General features: G+C 41.4%; 1 long non-coding RNA gene across 1 annotated transcript in view; it reads right to left on the reverse strand.

Moving 5' to 3' along the window:
- Positions 1-13,306, reverse strand: part of LOC118968304 (uncharacterized) — a 54,707-nt gene extending 41,401 nt beyond the window's left edge. Inside the window, exon 1 of the long non-coding RNA XR_005055914.2 lies at positions 13,024-13,306. This is a non-coding gene — a long non-coding RNA (uncharacterized lncRNA). The remainder of the gene's footprint in view (positions 1-13,023) is intronic.
- Between the last annotated feature and the right edge of the window lie 7,711 nt (positions 13,307-21,017).

The raw sequence follows: 21,017 nt of genomic DNA on the forward strand, positions 1-21,017 counted from the left end.
AGGCGGTCACACTTTCTGAGGCATAAGCCTACGTGCTTGGCCCATTTCTGCCTCCTTCCTCTGGGGTGGGGTGTTCGGGAACCGCTCTCCTTCCCCTCTGGCCTCCCAAGGTTCAGCCTTGCCCCAGAACCTGCCTTCGATTCTGTATTCATTTGACCACCAAACTAAGCTATATTCTCCAACTTTGTCTATGTCATTGTGGGTAAAATTGTAGTATTTCCAGAATCTCTTGCCTGGCTTTAGTGCATCTCCATATCAACAGGTGTTCCTAAGGGGTGGAGAGAGGTAATTCATCTCCATATCAACAGGTAATTTCCTGGGCAACTGAGAGCCTGTCTGAACCTGAGAGGTTGGGGGGAGGATTCACTTGCTTCTGCCACTTCAGGAGAGAGACAGATGCCAGATGACTATTTTGGAAGCAATAAACGGGTTTTAAACTTTATTTCTCCCTTTGACTGATTTCAGTTTTAGCAAGGTATTTTGCCCCAGGATTTCCTCTCCCTGGAGTTATAGTCATAACATGTTTTATGTCTTACTTTGTGTTTTATTTATCATCTTACTCAGATTGCAAGCTGAGATAGAGTGTGTCTTTATTCTAAGTCCAATTCATAGCCCACCCCTTTGCTGCATTTACCAGAAACATGGAAACATGTAAAGACAATAGTAAAGTTTGAGAAGGAGAAGTTGTTAGAGGACCAGGGCTGTTATGGCTTTGGACTTCAGACTTCAGTGTGTAAGCAAGTATTTTGACCTCCAGTTTCCATAGGCTTATCTCAAGCCAGGGGGGCTTTTAAAATTGTACAGTAGCCTATGGTGGAGTTTTTGTCATATTCTGGGTGCTCTCACTTATGACTTTATGTGCAATAAGTGACTTTTTATAGAAGTAGGACTGCACTTTGGGGACTTGAGAAAATGATGCTCAGACCTTGTTGGCCTTCAGGAGCTTGGGCCTCAGCAAGGAGGTGAAAAGCCCTGGGTAAGGGCCCAGCTTGAGCTCAAGCCTCCACAGGCACGGGGAACAAGGGATAGGCTGTAGCTGCTCACAGTTCAGGGGAGTGTCCTAAGCAGTCATTGCCCAGGTGAACAGGCAACCACAGAGAAAAGAGACTTTCTCCGCTGAGGATTTCTATATATTGGGGACAGAACAATCTTATACTGGTTTTCCTGTCTGCTTAGCTGGGTCTGCTAAGGCAACTCAGTGCTATGAAGGCTGCCTTTAAATGATTAGTACAAGGTCATAAAGGGCTTAATTAGTTACCCAGATTTCATCTGCAAGCTGGGCCAAGGAGGAAATTGATGAGACTACCTTAGAATTCACAGGCTCCTAGCTTAAAAATGACAAATAACTTTTATGATAAGAGACCTTCTGAAGACTGAGCTGGCATTGCTGTGAGGCACAGTAGAAAAGGTAAAGGTTGCTGCAGAGGAGGCACTCTGGGAGGGGAGAGAAAGGTGCCATCAGCCCCAGAAATGGAGGAGCTGGGGAAGGATGAAGGGGTGGTGCTGGGGGCACTGACCCCTCTGCTACTGAAAGCTTGCCCAGTGGTTGTAAAGAAAATAAAGACCCAGCAGCCGAGGGTTCCCCAAGAAGAGGAGCAGCCCCCTCCCCAGGTCGTGGAGCACTCTATGCTCTGCCCCTACACTCAGGCTGAGCTGGTGGATTTGGGCTCCCGGTTTAGGCAGAAGCCCTCAGAGTCAATATCAGCTTGGCTCCTGCATCTGTGAGACTAAGGGGTAGATGGAATTGTTCTGTCGGGATCAGAGATGGGAAAGCTGTCTTCCCTGACAGTGCAGCCTGCCTTGAGGCAGTGATTACAAAAATGCACATCAGACCCCAGGGAGTCACTCCCTCCTTGATTGGCTTATGGCTGCACTTCATGCTGTGTGGCCCAATCAGGGTGATCTACAATCCTCTCCTGTTAGATGGCAGACGTATGCTGAGCTCCAACAGGTGTTACGAGGGCTAAGCATAAGAAATGTCATCTATAGTCCAGAGATTTATAACCCAGATGAAGAGATTTTCACTACTGGGATGAGAAATACTGTGCTTCAAACAGCTCCCACATCCCTCTTTGGGTTTCTAGTGGCCATTCTTTACCCTCACTTAGGGCAGCCCATAAGCAAGGTGACTTGTCCAGTAGCAGACTTAGGAGAGGCAGAAGCAATGAGAACCTGGAAAGAAATAAGACCTGTTACTCACAAGAAGAACTTACAGGGCCCCATGAAGGTTACAAGGACCCAGATTGGGTTGATTTAATATGGGCAGGAGCAGATGGAAGGAAATTAGATGGGAAGTCCAGTAGGATCTTACTAGAGCTATGGCAACAGCTGAAACCAGAGCAGCAGAGGCAGAGGTCAGAGACAGAGCCATGAGTCCGGCCTGTGTGTTTGCAAGACTTCCTGCCGGAGAAGAAGCCAACTGCACTTGAGCCCACACAGGAAGGTGGTTGGGGAACACGGTTTGACTGAAGGAAAGGTCAAGGTATCTGCCCTGAGGGACCAGGTGGGGACTGGAGGCAACGTGTTGAAATAGCTGTCCATTGGTCCCCAGTGAACATACAACGTGTCCTGGCTCTGGTGGACACAGGGGCTGAATGTTCACTGATTCATGGTAACCCTGATCGGTTCCCTGGGACCCCCACTATCATTAGATGGATATGGGGGGAAGGCTATCAGGGTAAAACAAGCCCAAATCCCTTTGGGAATAGGGTATCTACCCCCAAAAGAGTATACCGTGTATATATCTCCTATCCCCAAGTATATCTGGGGGATTGATATCCTGCAGGTTCTATGGTTGCAGACCACTGAGGTCAGTTCAGACTGAGAATATTTGTGGTGAAGGCAGTTCTGAGAGGACATGCTAGACACTCGCCCATAGCTTTGCCTGTGCCTCAGTGGGTGACTAATTCCGAACAGTATAAATTGCCTGAAGGGCATAAAGAGATTGGAGGAACTCTCCAAGAGCTAGAAAAGGTGGGTATTATAAAGCCCACCCATAGTCCTTTTAATTCCCCAGTGTGGCCAGTAAAAAAGCCAGATGGCTCCTGGCATATGACTGTGGATTACAGACAACTGAATAAACTCATACCTCCTGTGCATGTATACCCTTAGCTATGAACTAGGAACATACCATTATGTGGTAGATCTTGCTAATGCCTTCTTTTCCATTAACATCGAGCAGGAAAGTCAGGAACAGTTTGCCTTCACGTGGGAAGGACAGCAATGGACTTTCACTGTCCTTCCACAGGGATACCTCCATAGCCCCACCATCTGTCATGGACTTGTATCCCAGGACTTGGCTATATGGGAGAAACTGCCAACGGTGCAGCTGTACCATTATATTGATGATGTCATGCACATGTCCAGTTCTCTTTCAGATCTAGAAAGTGCAGCACCTAGATTGCTGCAACATTTACAGGAGAAAGAATGGACTGTGAACAGTACCAAGGTTCAGGGACCTGCTGTATCTGTCAAATTCCAAGATCAGAGTTATACCAGAAGCAGTTATAGATAAAGTCCAGGCTTTTCCTACCCCTACAACTGTAGCATTGCTACAGGAGTTATTGGGTGTTCTAGGCTACTGGAGAGTGTTTATCCACACTTGGCACAAATTCTGAAGCCCTTATAATACCAGTTGGTACTAAAGGGCATCAGGTAGGATTGGGATGAGACATGTGCATCTGCCTTTACTACAGTGAAACGGGCAGTCAAGGCCGTGCAGGCCTTGAGTGTGATAGACCCATCAAGGCCCTGTGAGCTGGATGTTCATGTGACTGAAAAGAGTTATGGCTGGGGTCTCTGGCAGGAGCTTGAACAAACTCACCAACCTATTGGATTCTGGTCACAAATCTGGAAAGGGGCAGAGGAACGATACACTTTGATAGAAAAACAACTGGCTGCCATGTATCACGCCTTGCTGGCTACAGAACCCATCACTGGAATGGCCCCGATAAAGGTAATAATCACCTTTCCCATCTTGGGGTGGGTACGAGACTGGACCCAAAAGCCAAAGAGTGGTGTGGCACAAATGCCCACACTGACCAAGTGGGGTGCTTACCTACAGTGTAGTGCTCTCTCTATTAGCCCCTTGATTGAAGAACTCCCAACGCTTGTTGGGGCTGGTGACATAATCTAGTGAAAAGCAGGAAGAACTTGCTTTTGAATCTTTAGTAGCATAGAGTCCCTATCAGGAGGGAAGAGCCCCTATACCTGAAGATGCATGGTACACAAATGGCTCCAGCCATGGGCAGCCCCCAAAATGGAGGGTCATAACTTTCCATCCTAAGACTGAGACAATATGGAAGGAAGTTGGTGAGGGTAAGAGCAGTCAATGGGCAGAGTTATGGGCTGTGTGGCTTGTGATCATCGAGGAGCCCTCCCCTATAGTTGTCTGCACTGACAGCTAGACTGTCTTTCAGGGCTCGACCCTGTGGCTACCAACCTGGTACCATGCCAACTGGCTGGTTGGTTACTGACCCCTTTGGGGGCAAAAAATATGGCCAGACTTATGGGCCTGTGGTCAGACTAAAATAATTACAGTATACCATGTGGCAGGTCATTTGCCACTGGCATCCCCAGGAAATGATGAAGCAGATTAATTGGCCCAGATACATGGGTTAGAAGGAAAGCCTGTCTCTGATGTAGCCCAATGGTTACATCAGCGTTTGTTGCATGCAGGGCAAAAGACAATGTGGGCTGTAGCCTGCAAGGGGGCTTGCCTTTGACCATTGAAGAAGTTAGTAGAACCCAGCAGGAGTGTGTCGTGTGCTCCAAAAGGGACTTACACCGAGTTCCACAGCAACATGGGACAATAACTAAGGGGCCTATACCCCTTGTCAGGTGGCACATAGGCTATATTGGGCCTCTACCTATGTCAGAAGGATATCAGTATGCGATGACTTGTGTGGATACAGCTACTGGACTTCTGGTTGCTTTTCCTACCCATTGTGCAGACTAGCAGATGACCAAAAGAGGCCTGGAGCATCTCTTTTCCACCTATGGCTGACCACAGGTAATTGAGAATGATCAGGGCACTCATTTTACTGGATATACACTGCAAGAATGGGTGTGACAGCTGGGAATCAAATGGGAGTTTCATGTGCCATACAATCCCACCACAGCAGGCATGTTAGAGAGGCACAATGGCTTGTTAAAATCTGCACTAAAGTCAGATACCAATAGTTTGCAGGGATGGTCAGTCTTCTTATGGACCGTGCTACGACATTTGAATGAGGGACCCCAAAAGGGAGCCCTGAGCCCCATAGACATGTTAACACATATGGCTGCCTCCCCTGTACAACTGCAAGTACAAACCAAGGAAGAATCACTGAAGCCAAGGTTTGGCCACCAGAATAACATCTTGCTGCCAGCACCAACTGCACTGAACCCCGGAGACTCCATTGAGGGGACGTGGCCTTGGACCTTTTGACACATGGACCAACCTGGCTCTCCTGGCACCTTGGGGACAAGGTCTGGAAGCTGGCCTCCTGTGTATTCCTGGAATAACAACAGAGTGGCCCCCAAAGGTCACAGTAGTATATCCTGAACGGCCAGAGGGTAGGAGCATCTTACCAGGGAGTTTTGTTTTATCATTGTGGCCAGTGCATGCACCTCCAGTAGCACTATATATAGACCCTTCAGTAAACCCCACAGGGAAAGGGGTAAAAGTATGATATACTAGACCTGGAAGGGACCCCCTTCCTGCTACAGTCCTATCACAGGACCACTCTCTTGCATGCATCCTACCTGATAGACAAAATTTGCCTATGATGGTGTCATTAAAACATGTGTCTTACCACCTCGTTTTTGTGGATTGGGAACTTCCTCTGGCTTGAAGATTATTATAATTTTTGTTATTAGGAACCTCCTCTGGCTTGAGGATTATTATAATTTTGTTACTTGTATCAAAATCTTGTTGTATCTTAATTTTTGTTATTATCTCTAAGTTGTTGTTATCCACTGTTGTTGTTTAGGAATCTGTTTATGGTGCTCCAGCTTTCTTGCACAAGGACTGTTGCAGAAGATTGAAAGTGTGTAGATTGTAAGGCAAGAATGCTGGAGGAGTGGAGTGTTGGGAATTTAGGGTTCCTATGGCCAAGATCCTCACTGAACTTAAACCACCTGATGATGTAACTGGCCTGTTGCTAGGCTACTGCTTCCACACCTTCAGGCAATAAGCTATTATTGCATTATATAGAGAGCTCGGCCCAGTGCTCTGGGCAGAGGCAGAGATGCTAGTGCTCGACCTACCACGGGGAGAACAAGTCTGGTAATAAACCCTTTCACCCCAAAGAACGTTTTGCTGTCAATTTCTTTGGTCACACTGAATCCACAGTGAACTTGCCTGGGGCTGAAACCCATTGGCAAGACAGATCCTTAGATGTGTAAGAGGGAAACAGAAGAAAGGTGGTGACATGCTGAGAAAACCTCAATGGGACTTTGCTGGCTTTGAAGATGGTGGGAGGGGGCCTTGAACGAAGCATGTGGGCAGCCCCTAGAAGCTTCAAAAGGTGAGGAAACAGATTTTCTTCTAAAGCCCCCAGAAAAGAAGGCACCACTGCCAACACCTTGTCTTTAGCTCAGTGAGACCATGCCGACTTCTCACCTACATACCTGTCAGAGAATACACTTGTGTCATCTTAAGCCATGAATTTGTGGTCATTTGTTACAGCATGAGGAGAAAATTAATGCATTGCTCTATCACTTCAGTAGATCCCTCTTTTCTTTCCTAATCCTGATGAAAATGATTCTTTCTCATCTTCAAGGTGATCTCTCCAACTGTAGACCTTATTTCATTCACTATCCTCTTTTCTTTAAAATTGTCTCTAAGTATCTCCCCTCCTCAGCCTATCTGGGAAACTTCATTTTCTTTCAAAAGTCACCAGACTCTTAATTATGTACACAAAAGCTTCTACTAAATCCTCATGAATTTCACCTTTACATTTTACTACATTTTCTGGGAATTTCTACCACTGGCTTTTAAATCAAGAAAGAGAGAGGTAGCTTATGCAGCACAAAGTGAGCAGAGAGACTGGTCTACTTTCTAAGTGGAGGAGTTCTTAGTCATTTCTGTTCTTTACTAAGTTCAGGTCTGAATCAGTGGGTAGGTCAGAAGATCATATGCTAACTGAAGAGACTGGCATTGGAATGCTGACCCTGAGATCTGGAGAGACCCAACACCTGAATCTCCACCAGACCTTTTGGCAAAGTCTTCACGATATCCCAAGGGCTCAGATGGAGAAACGTGGTCTTTAGATGATAGCACAAGGTCTGTCCTTGGCTGAACTCTGCCCTCAGGATGCTGATTAATGACCACGCCAGGCTGGAGGGGAAGCACACACTGTGACAGACCCGTGCAGAAGCTCCTGCTCCCAATCCCACTTCATCATCTGGCCATTTTCATTTTCAGAAGTGTCCCTGGGATGAGCTGCACAGCTTGTGATGGAATCAGGAAGTGACCTGCCCAGTGGGGGCACTGAATTCACAGCAACATTAAGCTGTTTGGGTGCTATAGTTTGGTGCTTTCATAGCCTCTTCACTCCAGGTAGTTCAGCTAGAGGCTCTAGCCAGGAGCAGAGAGCTGTTAGAGCACCACAGAAGCCTTGCTACTGGGTAGTCACTTCTACAAAGGCCCTGGACTTGTGAGCAGAATTTGTGGAAGCTACTAAGTTTTTATTCATATCTGGCTGTGGACTCCACCTAGGTTACTTAATATTTTGGTCTTTTCCTTTAGAAATTATATATCTCATTAAGACCAATCTTTTTTCTTAACTTCATTTAAAGCCAGTTTACTTTCCCCTTGCTCCTGTAAAGGAAATAAAAAAATCTTCTGTGTTTTAACATTATGTGAAACTAATGAAAATTCATTTCCAAAATCAATTTGTGCCCCATCCCACATTCTTGAATATGCTCTTCTGTCTACACTTTCTAACTAATGTTATCTTGCTTATTTTGCCAACCTAATAAGCAGCAATTGTCAGGTTCCAACAGGTGGAGAGCCACAGTAGTGGGCACATAGCCCTCCTGTGTAGCTCCAGAGGGCAGAGTGGGGACGAACCAATGGCTGCAACAACAGGGCAAGCTGCAGCTCAATGTGTAAGGGAAATTTTCTCAACAGAAATGCAGAGCCGTGAACAGTGCTCCCTCCTGAGTCTGCAAGCTCCCCACTCTAGGAAGCTTTCCAAAGAGGCCAGCGTGAGAAGAAGCCAGCATGGCAGGGAAGGGTGGACGGTGTTACATCCAAAGACTTACAACTCCACATTGTTATGGATCTATTACTCTCCTTTATCAGTACATTTGGGTTACTTGAAACTGAAGACTCTCAGTATTATATCACTCTCAGCAGCTTAGAAGGTCAGAAAATATAATCCTCTAAAAAAACTGGTAAAAATCAGTACAAAAGGCTGATGAGCTAGATATAACTCACTTGATAAAGAGTTTGCTGATGAGGTAAAAGCATCTCCTAAATATCATCAAAGAAGAGATAATTTAATTCATGTAAAATAGTATAAACAAAATAACCTTAATTATTTCAAAAATCCGTATTGTCTTTCCTGTTTAAAAACAGTGCTTGTTCAGTGTCAAAGAAAACCATGCTTTACAAAAACATATAAACCTAGCCAAGTTAATGCCTCATGTTCTCTTAGAGATAACCTGTTATCAGCTTGGTGTATATTTACACAGATTTTTTCTATGCACATATCAGCATATCAAACTAATCAAATTCAAAATATTCCAATGACCGAAGAGTATTATATTGCATAACATCTTTAAAAAGGAAATCTCAAGAGTAAAATTGTTTTCCTCTGAGGATGGGCTGACTCTTGATGTATACTTTTAAAAGATTTTAAGTCTTGTTTCTTTTCAGCACAGGAATAATATGATAAAAGTAAGGTAGGAAGAGTAATCGACCGTCAGTGCACCAGATGGATTGAAGCAAAGAGAAAGGCAACATCAAGAGAGTTCTTTCATGTTCCAGGCATGGGCAAGGCACTCTAACTTCCAAACAGGCTAAATCAAAGGCCCTGAGGGGCTGTCTCCCTTGCCAGGACAGCGGGTCTGTCAAGGGCTTTGACTTGGGTTTACTTCTCACAGCATACTGCACACAGGTGTAGACCATGACATTGGTAGTCACGTATCCCTGAGTTCTGCAACTGTCTGCTACTTTCCTTTGTACTTATATAAAAATGAGAGTGATGACACCACCCTCCTGGGATTGTGACAATTAAATGATACCATCTTTTTAGGAGCTCATTATGTCATACACATTTTCTAAGTGAGGATGTTTAAAAAGTTAAGTATTTTTAGAGAAGACATAATACCCATTCTCCTTAAAGTTTTCCAAAAAATAGAAGAGGAGGGAATACTTCCAAACTCATTCTATGAAGCCAGCATCACTCTAATACCAAAACCAGGCAAAGACCCCACGAAAAAAGAAAATTACAGACCAATATTCTTGATGAACATAGATGCAAAAATACTCAACAAAATAGTAGCAAACCGAATTCAAAAATATCGGGAACAAGACAGGGATGCCCACTCTCCCCACTGTTATTCAATATAGTACTGGAGGTCCTAGCCATGGCAATTAGACAAAACAAAGAAATACAAGGCATCCAGATTGGTAAAGAGGAAGTCAAACTGTACTATCTGCAGATAACATGATATTGTACATAAAAAAACCCTGAAGACTCCATTCCAAAACTACTAGAACTAATATCGGAATTCAGCAAAGTTGCAGAATACAAAATTAATACACAGAAACCTGCTGCTTTCCTATACACTAACAATGAACTAATAGAAAGAGAAATCAGGAAAACAATTCCATTCACAATTGCATCAAAAAGAATAAAATACCTAGGAATAAACCTAACCAAGGAAGTGAAAGACCTATACCCTGAAAACTACAAGACACTCTTAAGAGAAATTAAAGAGGCCACTAACAAATGGAAACTCATTCCATACTCTTGGCTAGGAAGAATTAATATCATCAAAATGCCTATCCTGCCCAAAGCAATCTATGGATTTAATGCAATGCCTATCAAAATACCAACAACATTCTTCAACACACTGGCACAAATAGTTTTAAAATTCATATGGAACCACGAAAGACCCCGAATAGCCAAAGCAATCCTGAGAAGGAAGAATAAAGCAGGGGGCATCTCGCTTCCCAACTTCAAGCTGTACTACAAAGCCGCAGTAATCAAGACAATTTCATACTGGCACAAAAACAGAGCCACAGACCAGTGGAACAGAATAGAGAGTCCAGATATTAACCCAAACATATATGGTCAATTAAGATATGATAAAGGAGCCATGGACATACAATGGGGAAATGACAGTCTCTTCAACAGCTGGTATTGGCAAAACTGGACAGCTACATGTAAGAGAATGAAACTGGGTCATTGTCTAACCCCGTACACAAAAGTAAATTCGAAATGGATCAAAGACCTGAATGTAAGTCATGAAACCATAAAACTCTTAGAAAAAAACAGGCAAAAATCTCTTGGACATAAACATGAGTGACTTCTTCATGAACATACCTCCCTGGGCAAGGGAAACAAAAGCAAAAATGAACAAGTGGAACTATATCAAGCTGAAAAGCTTCTGTACAGCAAAGGACACCACCAAGAGAACAAAAAGGCATCCTATAGTATGGGAGAATATATTCATAAATGACAGATCTGATAAAGGGTTGACATCCAAAATGTATAAAGAGCTCATGCACCTCAACAAAGAAAAAGCAAAAAACCCAATCAAAAAATGGGCAGAGGAGCTGAGCAGACAGTTCTCCAAAGAAGAAATTCAGATGGCCAACAGACATATGAAAAGATGCTCCACATCACTAGTCATCAGAAAAATGCAAATTAAAACCACAATGAGATATCACCTCACACCAGTAAAGATCGCCACCATCCAAAAGACAAACAACAACAAATCTTGGCGAGGTTGTAGAGAAAGGGGAACCCTCCTACCCTGCTGGTGGGAATGTAAATTAGTTCAACCATTGTGGAAAGCAGTATGGAGGTTCCTCAAAAAGCTCAAAATAGAAATACCATTTGACCCAGGAATTCCACTCCTAGGAATTTACTCTAAGAATGCAGCAGCCCAGTTTGAAAAAGACGGATGCACCCCTATGTTTATTGCAGCACTATTTATAATAGCGAAGAAATGGAAGCAACCTAAGTGTCCATCAGTAGATGAATGGATAAAGAAGATGTGGTACATATACACAATGGAATATTATTCAGTCATAAGGAGAAAACAAATCCTACCATTTGCAACAACATGGATGGAGCTAGAGGGTATTATGCTCAGTGAAATAAGCCAGGCAGAGAAAGACAAATACCAAATGATTTCACTCATATGTATGTGGAGTATAAGAACAAAGAAAAAACTGAAGGAACAAAACAACAGCAGAAACACAGAAACCAAGAATGGACTAACAGTTACCAAAGGGAAAGGTACTGAGGAGGATGGGTGGGAAGGGAGGGATAAGGGGGGGAGAAAGGGGGCACTATGATTAGCATGTATAATGTGGTGGGAGGCACGGAGAGGGCTGTGCAACACAGAGAAGACAAGTAGTGATTTTACAGCATCTTACTACACTGATGGACAATGACTGTAATGGGGTTTGTGGGGGGTACTTGGTTATTGGGGGAGTCTAGTAAACATAATGTTCCTCATGTAATTGAAGATTAATTATACCAAAATAAAAAGTTATGTATTTCATTCAGTTTCTGCTCTGGCCCTTCCATCCCAGTTCCTCTGTCCTGTCAGAATTGCTGAAATTCCTCCCCTTGAAATATCAAAAGAACCTAATTTTGTGCAAGAGCACACCAGAACACCAGGTAAATAAAGCTCCTGATATAATTCTCAAAAGAAAGACCATGTCATTTCAAATTCTGTAACTTCATTATTGTGATGCCCTACCATAGATATCCCATGTTCAGGATTACCAAGTGATACACTTTTCCAAACCATGCACGTAAGAGCCAAGATTAATACCTCTCTACCTCTCTTTGAGTGAGCAGTTTATAATATAACAATAAAATCAGCAGAAAGTCTTCACGGAATTACTTTTGAACCATTGAACAATGCTTTTTAAATGTATGTACCATCACTGGACTCTACGCAAATAATTAAATTAGGTCCAAGTTACAGAGATACTGGCTTTTTTTTAGAAAAAAGCACAGAGATTATAATGAAAGGATGTAATGCATTTTGTTGGTCACCATCAGCAAAATTTTTGACAAGTGGAGACCTGATGCGTTTTTCATCAGAAGGAACTTCGGTAATCAACAAGTTCATCTTCTCACTATGACCATACGTAGTTTTAATGTTCACAGTGAACAGAACAGAATACTAGCAAAGTGGAACTGATGTTTAGTGTTGCCTACAAGCTTAGCTATGAACCTGGTAGGTCTCTATGTGGGAGACACCTGTGGGTTCTCCAGCCTAAAATTGCTGCCTATTGTGATCTGATAACATATACATGTTATAACATGTGTTGTTAAAAGTCTAACACTGTTAATGCATTTTTACCTGACCCAAACAAAATCTTCAGTCTCATAGAAAAATTTAGCATTCTAGCTTCACCCTTGCCATCTGAAAGAGGTGTTAATGTCTCACTTGGTTGCCTGGTTTACAACTAGAGATGAGGCTTTCAGAAAAGGTTTATCATATACAATGAGAAATAAATGTGTGAATTCTAGGCTATTCCTTCTCACATACAAGAATATCAAAGGAAGGGGAAAATGGAATAAAGTAAATTCTTGATTAAATTAGGACTGATTTCTAAATCCTGGCAGATGGTAAACTAAGGGGAAGAGATGACTCACTGTATCTATTCAGAGAAAACCAGTGAACAGACTGCTATCCATCCTCTTATGAGTTTGCTTGTGCACTAGCCTAAGAAATTTACTAAATTTATTGAATTGCCCCACTGTAAAATTGGCTTAGTGAAGAAATGTTCAGGAAATCACTGTTGACCAGTTTTTAGAGTAGAAAGAAACATGTACTCACCAAACCAGGCCCACGAAAGAATATATTCCCAGGTGGATCCTTTTTCATGTGCCAGTTGCTCAGGTTTGCTTGTGTAACTCGGTTGACTGCAGTGCCCTCATCCACAAAGGCTGATGATTTCAGCCCCATGTCAATCAATATACAAAGCTCCACCTCTTTATCAGTTTCTAGGATTCCAAGCACACTAAGCATTTTACAAGATTCGTGAATTACACTGTAGAGGGTGTTGCTCTAAAATTCCTTTTAGACCTCTACCTTCCCAACTCTCCACTTCTTATGCCAATGAAAGCATTCTACGCTTTGGCCAGCCTCCCTCTGGTGGATGCCAGCCTACCTTGCATGCCTGGTTTCCCTCTCTACAATTTTTATGCAATTATAATGTTGCACAATTCCTCTGTCCTAAGTTGTACTTCAAACCTTTGTGCCATCACCTGCCAGGCATTTAGAATTCTCGTTAGAATATCCACCCTTTTGGGGAATCTTTCATGTATACCAATGTGTTTTGTTTGTTTTTAGGCTCTACTGAAATATGTTGACAGATACAATGGGTTTCTTCATAATGTGTAGCAAGAATCTTAGCCACACTGTTAAAATCTGTTTCAAAAAGGTCAGTTTACATTTTTAACCCTACTTAGGTAGAGGCTAAGATTTCACATACATGCTTTCAATAATAAAATCATCAACACCTAAATTGAGTTCCATTTATACACCATGGTAAAAAGGATATGTATGGGTAGAGGAAGGTAAGAAGATAAGATTAGAACAAACATACCCTTTCAGGTTTCAGATCCTAGAGATGAATAAAAAAGACAAGCAAATAGTCTCAGATTAATCTGATTAAAACAACTATAATTTGGTTTTCATAAAGCTTTGTGCATAGGGCAGATCTGCTTTATACACACAGAATATAACAAGCTCTGAGTTACCAACCCCATATTACATTTTCTGCTCATTTGAAAACAATACAGAAATTGCTAAATTCTTTAGAAGTGTTAGACCTGCAAATGGAGCATCACATACGTCACATACATGCAAAAGCCCATGTGTTGCAAACAGTCGTCACACCTCTTTAGTCTACTTTAATCTGTAACTGCTCCAGTCAAGGAAAGACTGGACAATTCTGTAGAAAACCCCTCAATCTGAGCTTGTCTGATGTTTCCTCATCATTTGATTCAGACTACCCATTTTTGGCAGGAATGCTAAGAAGAGAGTTACGATGTTTTCAGGGCATCATAACAAGAGGCAATGATGTGTGACTGTCCCATTGTGAGGGAGGCTGATTTCTCAGGATGGCGCCTGCCATGGTTTCCTACTATAAAGTTACTACTTTTTCTTTGAAATTAGTAAACATTTTGTGGGGAGATAAGTTTGAGACTATGTAATATCCTGTTCCTCATTAAACTTCCACCCACTAATTTTATCAATTATTGACAATTATTTATACCAAATCAAGTATAATTACAATGGTTGCAAAATAATGATTTTCTAACTCAATCATCTCTTTACATTTATTATGTGAGAACCTATTATAAAGAAAAGACCGTTCCTTTTCCCCATTCATTTATTTATTTATATCACATGGGGGCAACTCAAGGATTCTTATTTATTTCATGGTCGATTTGTTCTCCAATACTGCATAACAAATCATGCCAAAACTTAGTGATATAAAACAGCAATAATCATTTACTGTCTCTCATGCATTTTGTGGGTCATGATTACAGGATGATTGGCTGCACGGTTCTGGCTCCTGTCTCTGATGGGACTGTGGCAGGTCTCAGCTAGTATGGGGACCTCAGAAGTTGGACGGGGACTAGAGAGTCCACTTCCAGGTGTTACTAAGCTAGCTGGCTCTAGCGAGGAGGTGCTGGCAGTGGGTGGCCTTTCCACAGAACTGTTTGAGAGCCTTCCCAGTACAGCGCCTGCCCCCCAACCCCCAGTGAGTGATCCAAGAGTCCAAGGGACAAGCTGCAAGGCCTCCACGGCCTGACCTTGGGAGCTGCACGCCACTGCTCCCACCGCATTCTGCAGCTTACCCAGGCCAGCTCTGATTCCATATGGGAAGAACTACACAAGGGCATGAAAATCAGGTCAGGCTCATTGCGGGCCTTCTTGGAGCCTGACAAGTGGATTATTACCCTTTACTATCATTACTTATTTTTCCCCAGATTTGGCCGCTCAATCCCTTTCAAATTGACTTCTGTCCTTTTTTTTTTTTAAAGCTATTTTAAATCTAGTCTTCTGTTACTTTTTGCTCGAAACATTTTAGCTGATTTATTGCCCATATGTTCTTAGGTAAGTCACTTTTTCCTGCTTAGTTTAGTTTCTTTATCTCTAAAAAGAGATGCCAGTCTTTTTGACATCTCTAAATCAGCATTGGCCCCCATTAGGATGGAAGAAAAACACTGGAGATGACTTTTTCTCTCTCCCTTCTTCTTCCTTCATTTCTTGACCAGGTAATAGGTTTAAGCATCAAAAAGTACACACTCAAATTCCACAAAACAGGAAGGTGGATTTCACTCAGCTGCCTTCTCACCAACATGTAGAACCCAAAAGTAAGCATGAAAGTTAACCTTTTCCCCAAGTCATAAATGCCTGTACTATATTGATCAGGTCACATGAATTAATTTTTTTCACCAGAATAAACTTTTAAAGGAATGAATAAAAGTATAGAATGACAAGGTAAAAATTTCCCATCGATTCCTTTCTCCCATCTGTCCACCAGTATTCCCAGCAAGCAACCACTATTGCTCATTTCTTGTTTTACTGCCTAGAGATGTTTTATGTGCATACAAGCATAGAGTACACAAACACAGAGCACTATTCCCACACCTTTTGTTACTTAAGGACCACCCTTTACCATTGTTCTACACTTCAGTTTTTCAACTCACTGGTATATCTTGAGATTTTTCAATGATGGTACATAGTAAACTTGATTATTCTTTTTCTTTTATAGCATCACACTATTTCATTGTACAGATGTATCAGTTTATTTACTTCCTCACTGATGGTCCTTGGGATTGCTTTTAATTTTTTGTTATTACAAACACTTATAGCAGATAACCTCATGATAAGTCTGGTTCAACAACAGGAAAAATTTTTAGGGGTAGAATTGCTGGGACAAATGATATGTGCATTTGTAGCATTCTAAAAGGTAGCTCACTTAAATCTTCATTACTGAATCAAGTCTGAAGAAAAAGACTTCAAAAAGCTCTGTAACCTTTCGAAGTGTCCCCCTCATTCTTAATTTCAGGTCCAATGAGAAATTCCAGGCTCATCTCATCCCTTTCTTGCTCTAGTTCTAGAACCAACCATTTCTCTAAGAATTCCTTTTAGTGAAGAATGGTTTTAAGAAGCCACCATCTGGACTTTATGTGTGTGCATTGCTACTGGAATATCACTGCTTCTAGACCCTCTCAGAAGAAAGATCTAGGAAATAAATGTATGTATATAAACATGCAATTCTATGTCTGTATCCATAGAAATCCATGCATTTATACTGATACCTCCAATTCCAATCCTATACCCCAAGGCTTGTTCACTTTCTATATTTTTAACAACGTTCTCCAACAGTGAAAAATCTGGGTTCCATTTTCATCAATGTATTTGCTTATCTGCTCCATGGGAGGAAATAGTAAAAGCAGTTTCAAAATTGCTAATTCACACCACAGGGAAAACAAACCTACCAGATTAATATGTGTTTAGATAGTCATTGTTAATAACTCCTTTCCTCTTAGATATATTTGTTGCCATTTATATTTCAAGTTAGTACCCTCCTTTATCTGCCACACTTTTACTTTGTTATTTTTTTAGTATGAAAACATTACTGTAGTTCCAAAAGTCAAAACTACACAATAAACTAAAGTTTAGTTTCTTTATCTGTAAAAAGAGACCCCACATCACTTCTACCCTGCTTCTACCTCCCCTGGAGGGAAATAAGCTCTTCACTTTGTTCTTTGATTCTTCCTCTGTTTCTTTTTGCTAAAGTGAGTAGATACATGCACACATTATTATTTCTCCTTTTCTTTCACAAAAGTTAGTACTCACATGATGCTGGGAATTAATGCCTCTTGAAAGTTTGTGTCCTACATGCCACACTAGCCTTATCATAGTCTCCATCCTGCCTACTAATACTTGATTAAGGAAGAAAAAGCAACTTGTGCCTGGGTTATAGATGGATATTCAAGGCATCCAGTATCAGCTGGGAGTATATGCTACAGCACTGTAATGCCACTCAGAGGAGGACATGAAAGATGGGGGTGAGGGAAATCCTCCCACCAAGCATTAAGATGTCTATCAGTTTATCTAATGTCCACTTTGCCTGGATGAAGAGATGGTCAGAAGAGAAGGTATATACTGATTCATATACAAGGACTCATGGTTTTCTCATGCTATAGACTGAATATTTGTGTGCCCCCCAGAACTCTTTTGTTGAAGTCCTAACTCTCAGTGTGATGGTATTTGGAGATGGGGCCTTTGGCCAGAAAATAATTAGGTTTAGATGAGGTCATCAGGGTGGAGCCCCCATGATGGGATTAGTACCCTTCTAAGAAAACAGAGAGACTAGTGCATTTTCTCTCTCTGCCTTATGAGGATACAGCAAAAAAAGGCAGTTATCTGCAAATCAGAAAGTGGGACCTTACCAGACCCTGAATTTCCCAGCACTATGATTTGGACTTCCCAGTGGCCAGAACTGTGAGAAAGAAATTTGTGTTATTTAAGCTACTTGGTCTGTGATATTTTGTTGTAGACAACCTGAACTAACTAGACAGTCCATAGGGACAGACTTAAGAAAGAATAGGGTTGGAGAATTGATGAGGAGGAAGTTTGGGAAGACCAATGTGGAAGAATCTCTTGAACTGAGACCAGTGTATGAGGATATTTGGGCCTCATGTGAATGTTCACCAAAGCCACTAGATTTCAGAGGGGTCTATCAATGAGCAGGTGGGCAAACATATTCATTCCTTGGATATCAGCTAAACTCTTCCCCCAGCCACCCCAGTGTTTGACATGGCCCCATCTGCAAGAACTTGGAGCAGAGATGGAAAATATGCAGAGGTTCAACAACCTCTCACTAAAGCTGATCTGGCTGCTACTTTTCTGCCTAACTTGCTAGTAGCATAGACTAACAACCAAGCCTCTACTATGGCATCTGCCAGCTGGAGGCTGATTGCAGTGGACCCATTCTACCAATTACACGTCCTTACTGGACAGATGCTTATCCTGGATGTAGGTTTGCCTTTTTTGCCCGATATACTTCTCCTTGCACCTTCATATGTGATATCATATTTATCTTCCCCTTGTCCCATATTTCTAACAAAGAGAAGAGAGGCAATGATACCACAGCCAAACAATTCATTGCTCTTATGATTTACCTGAAAGAACTGGCTTATTGAAAACTCAGCCATGGAGCTAATTCTCGATTCTCTGCAGCATCCGACAGGATATGTTACATGCATAAAATCAGCAATCACTATTTAATTCCGTTTCTTCAACAGTCAGAATGTATGAGTCCGGGGTCAAGCATGATCATACATACATACATAAACAAACATATCCTATTGACTCTGTTTCTCTGACAAACCCTGATGAATTCACAGAAGCTATCCATTTTTTCTATAAATGACACATAGACAAATACTATCTTTGTCAAACAATTATCTCATAGGTGAGCACCAATGGTTAAACTTTCCCCAGAAGAATAATTATGGATGGTTTGATTTTAGTTACTCCTACTATTAGACACATACCTCAAGGATCCTGTGAATCTCGATTCATTACTCTCACTCAAATGCGTAAACAAAGGTCCAGACTCATGTTAAACTGAGAAGCATTTCACTAGTAGTTTTACAATAAGTGACTTCTGTCATGCATTCACATTTGACAGAACCTGTTGCTCACTGCAAAGCCTATTGCAAAGGTGCCTTAGTTACACACCTTCCCATTGCAATTACAGTGTAGTTCTGCCCATCTATGAATTGCGTTTTCTAAAGATGAGTTAATTTTGCTTTGATGAGCTGGTTTTAATAAAGAACATATTTATCCCCCACATTTGAATTAATTAAATCAAGCTTTTTCCCCTACTGAAAGATTTCCAAACATTATATATATTGTAAATTTCAAAACAAAAGAGTTCCCACTGTAGAATTTTGAGAAATTGACACTTGAAATATAAGAACCAACTTTGTAATTTTTCCTGTTTTCCTATACCCAAAATGAGTCTAAAATATATTTTCTCTGTGCTAATTAGACGTTTATTGGAATCGAAGAGAATAAATTATAACTCAGTGTCCTTCAATTGCCTTATATTTTTCTTATATGGTTTTGCTGATTTTAGGTCAGAATTTAAAGGAGGGAGAGAAAAGCCCAACAAAGTTATGTCAGTGAAAAGTTGTTTTTTGTTCTGCCTTTGCCTCTCCTTCGGCATCAGTATCTTTAGATCTATTTTCTTGAGATAATAAAAACAAGTTTCAGCCCTCCTTACATCTTTGGTGTCTGCTGGCTCATAGTAAATTCTCAATAATGATTTTTGTTGGCAATAATTACTTGGTATCTAAGTAATAATAAGAATTATACTTTTCAATGCCCTCTAAACCTGTAACAATCAGACATTGGTATGGATTTGACTTGCCTGCCTATATTTATACTGTGTTGAGTATTTCTCCTTTCGGTGCCAGTAGGTTTGGGTGGTTTTTTGGCTCCCTTTTCATGTTTGCTGAGAAGGCCCACACCTCCCTCCTGGTTGGCCCCAGCTACCTGGACACTTGTGTTCTCACGCTGATGTTCCCACCTCGTCTGGAGGACTTGAGTTGGCTTGCCAGTGTGTGCGCCTATCCACGTGACTCCCCTACAGAAAAACATAAAGCAGATCATTCTGTTTTCTAAGTTTCTGAGACAAACTTATCTTTCTCTCCTATATTTTAGTTCTCTTGATTACTTCCATTAATCTTGAATTAGCATCCTGCATAATATACAGTTTCCAAGATGTCAAGGGAGGACCTGTCACATGTTATGGCCTCCATCTAAGTTTCATAATGTGAGTGGGGACCAGTGGTGGCCAGTGTTCCTCCTTAACAGTGACTCTGGAACCATCAGCTTGAGTGGAGGTGAGGGATGGGGGGTGGAATGTTGTCTATTTTTATAGGTTAGACAGAAAACACATTATAAAGAAATTTGAGAGATTTATTAGGCTGAAAAATTGAAAGTGAAAGAGAACTTTTATCATTATGAAATTTCTGATTAATGTCAAGTCTTTTACTAGGTTCTGTAACAAATCAAAGACCAAGGAACAAAAACATTTGTGAGCAGGACCCTGGATTAATGGAAATTATGGAAATCACAGAAAAAAAAATCACATAGAGCCAGTAAAAGAAGATACTAACACAATTATTAACAGTCATAGTGAAGTCATGCTGAGAACATGGCCAAAATATTTAAAAGTTACCTGGTTAATGTAGATGAATCAGGTGTTAAATAATCCACATATAATGTCCACATCAGCATTTTAAATTTCAGGCTATAGTCTCCCAAGAACAGGACAAGAAGTTTCATCACTAACAATTTTAATGTCGATGGGAAAATGATCAGATGTTACTTATACAAAACAATTCTAAAACTTCAAGAAAACCAGGTTATAAGAGACAGATTTTAGTGGAATTTCAAAAGCCCCTCAAGCAGTGGTTTTTTAAAAGCTATTCTTTCAAAACTAGTCAAGTATATCACAGGAAAAATCAACTCACCATGAAAGGAAAGAATTCATGGAAGGGGTATTGAGGCTCTTCCCCTGAGAACTAAGTAGGACAAAGACTCTCAGCAACACTCCAAGGTATGTCTCTGATCACGCTGGTCAACATACATTCAAGCATGCAGTGATTAGATGAACACTAGTTTGGATCATTTATAAATCTTGACCCTGTCAGGTGCCAGGTAGTTAGTGATTGTGTGTAGAAATCACAGGCATTTATGAGCATTTATCCATCTAATCTTTTAAAATTCAA

The sequence above is a fragment of the Manis javanica genome, chromosome 2, assembly GCF_040802235.1.
Source record: "Manis javanica isolate MJ-LG chromosome 2, MJ_LKY, whole genome shotgun sequence".
Lineage (NCBI taxonomy): Eukaryota > Metazoa > Chordata > Mammalia > Pholidota > Manidae > Manis > Manis javanica.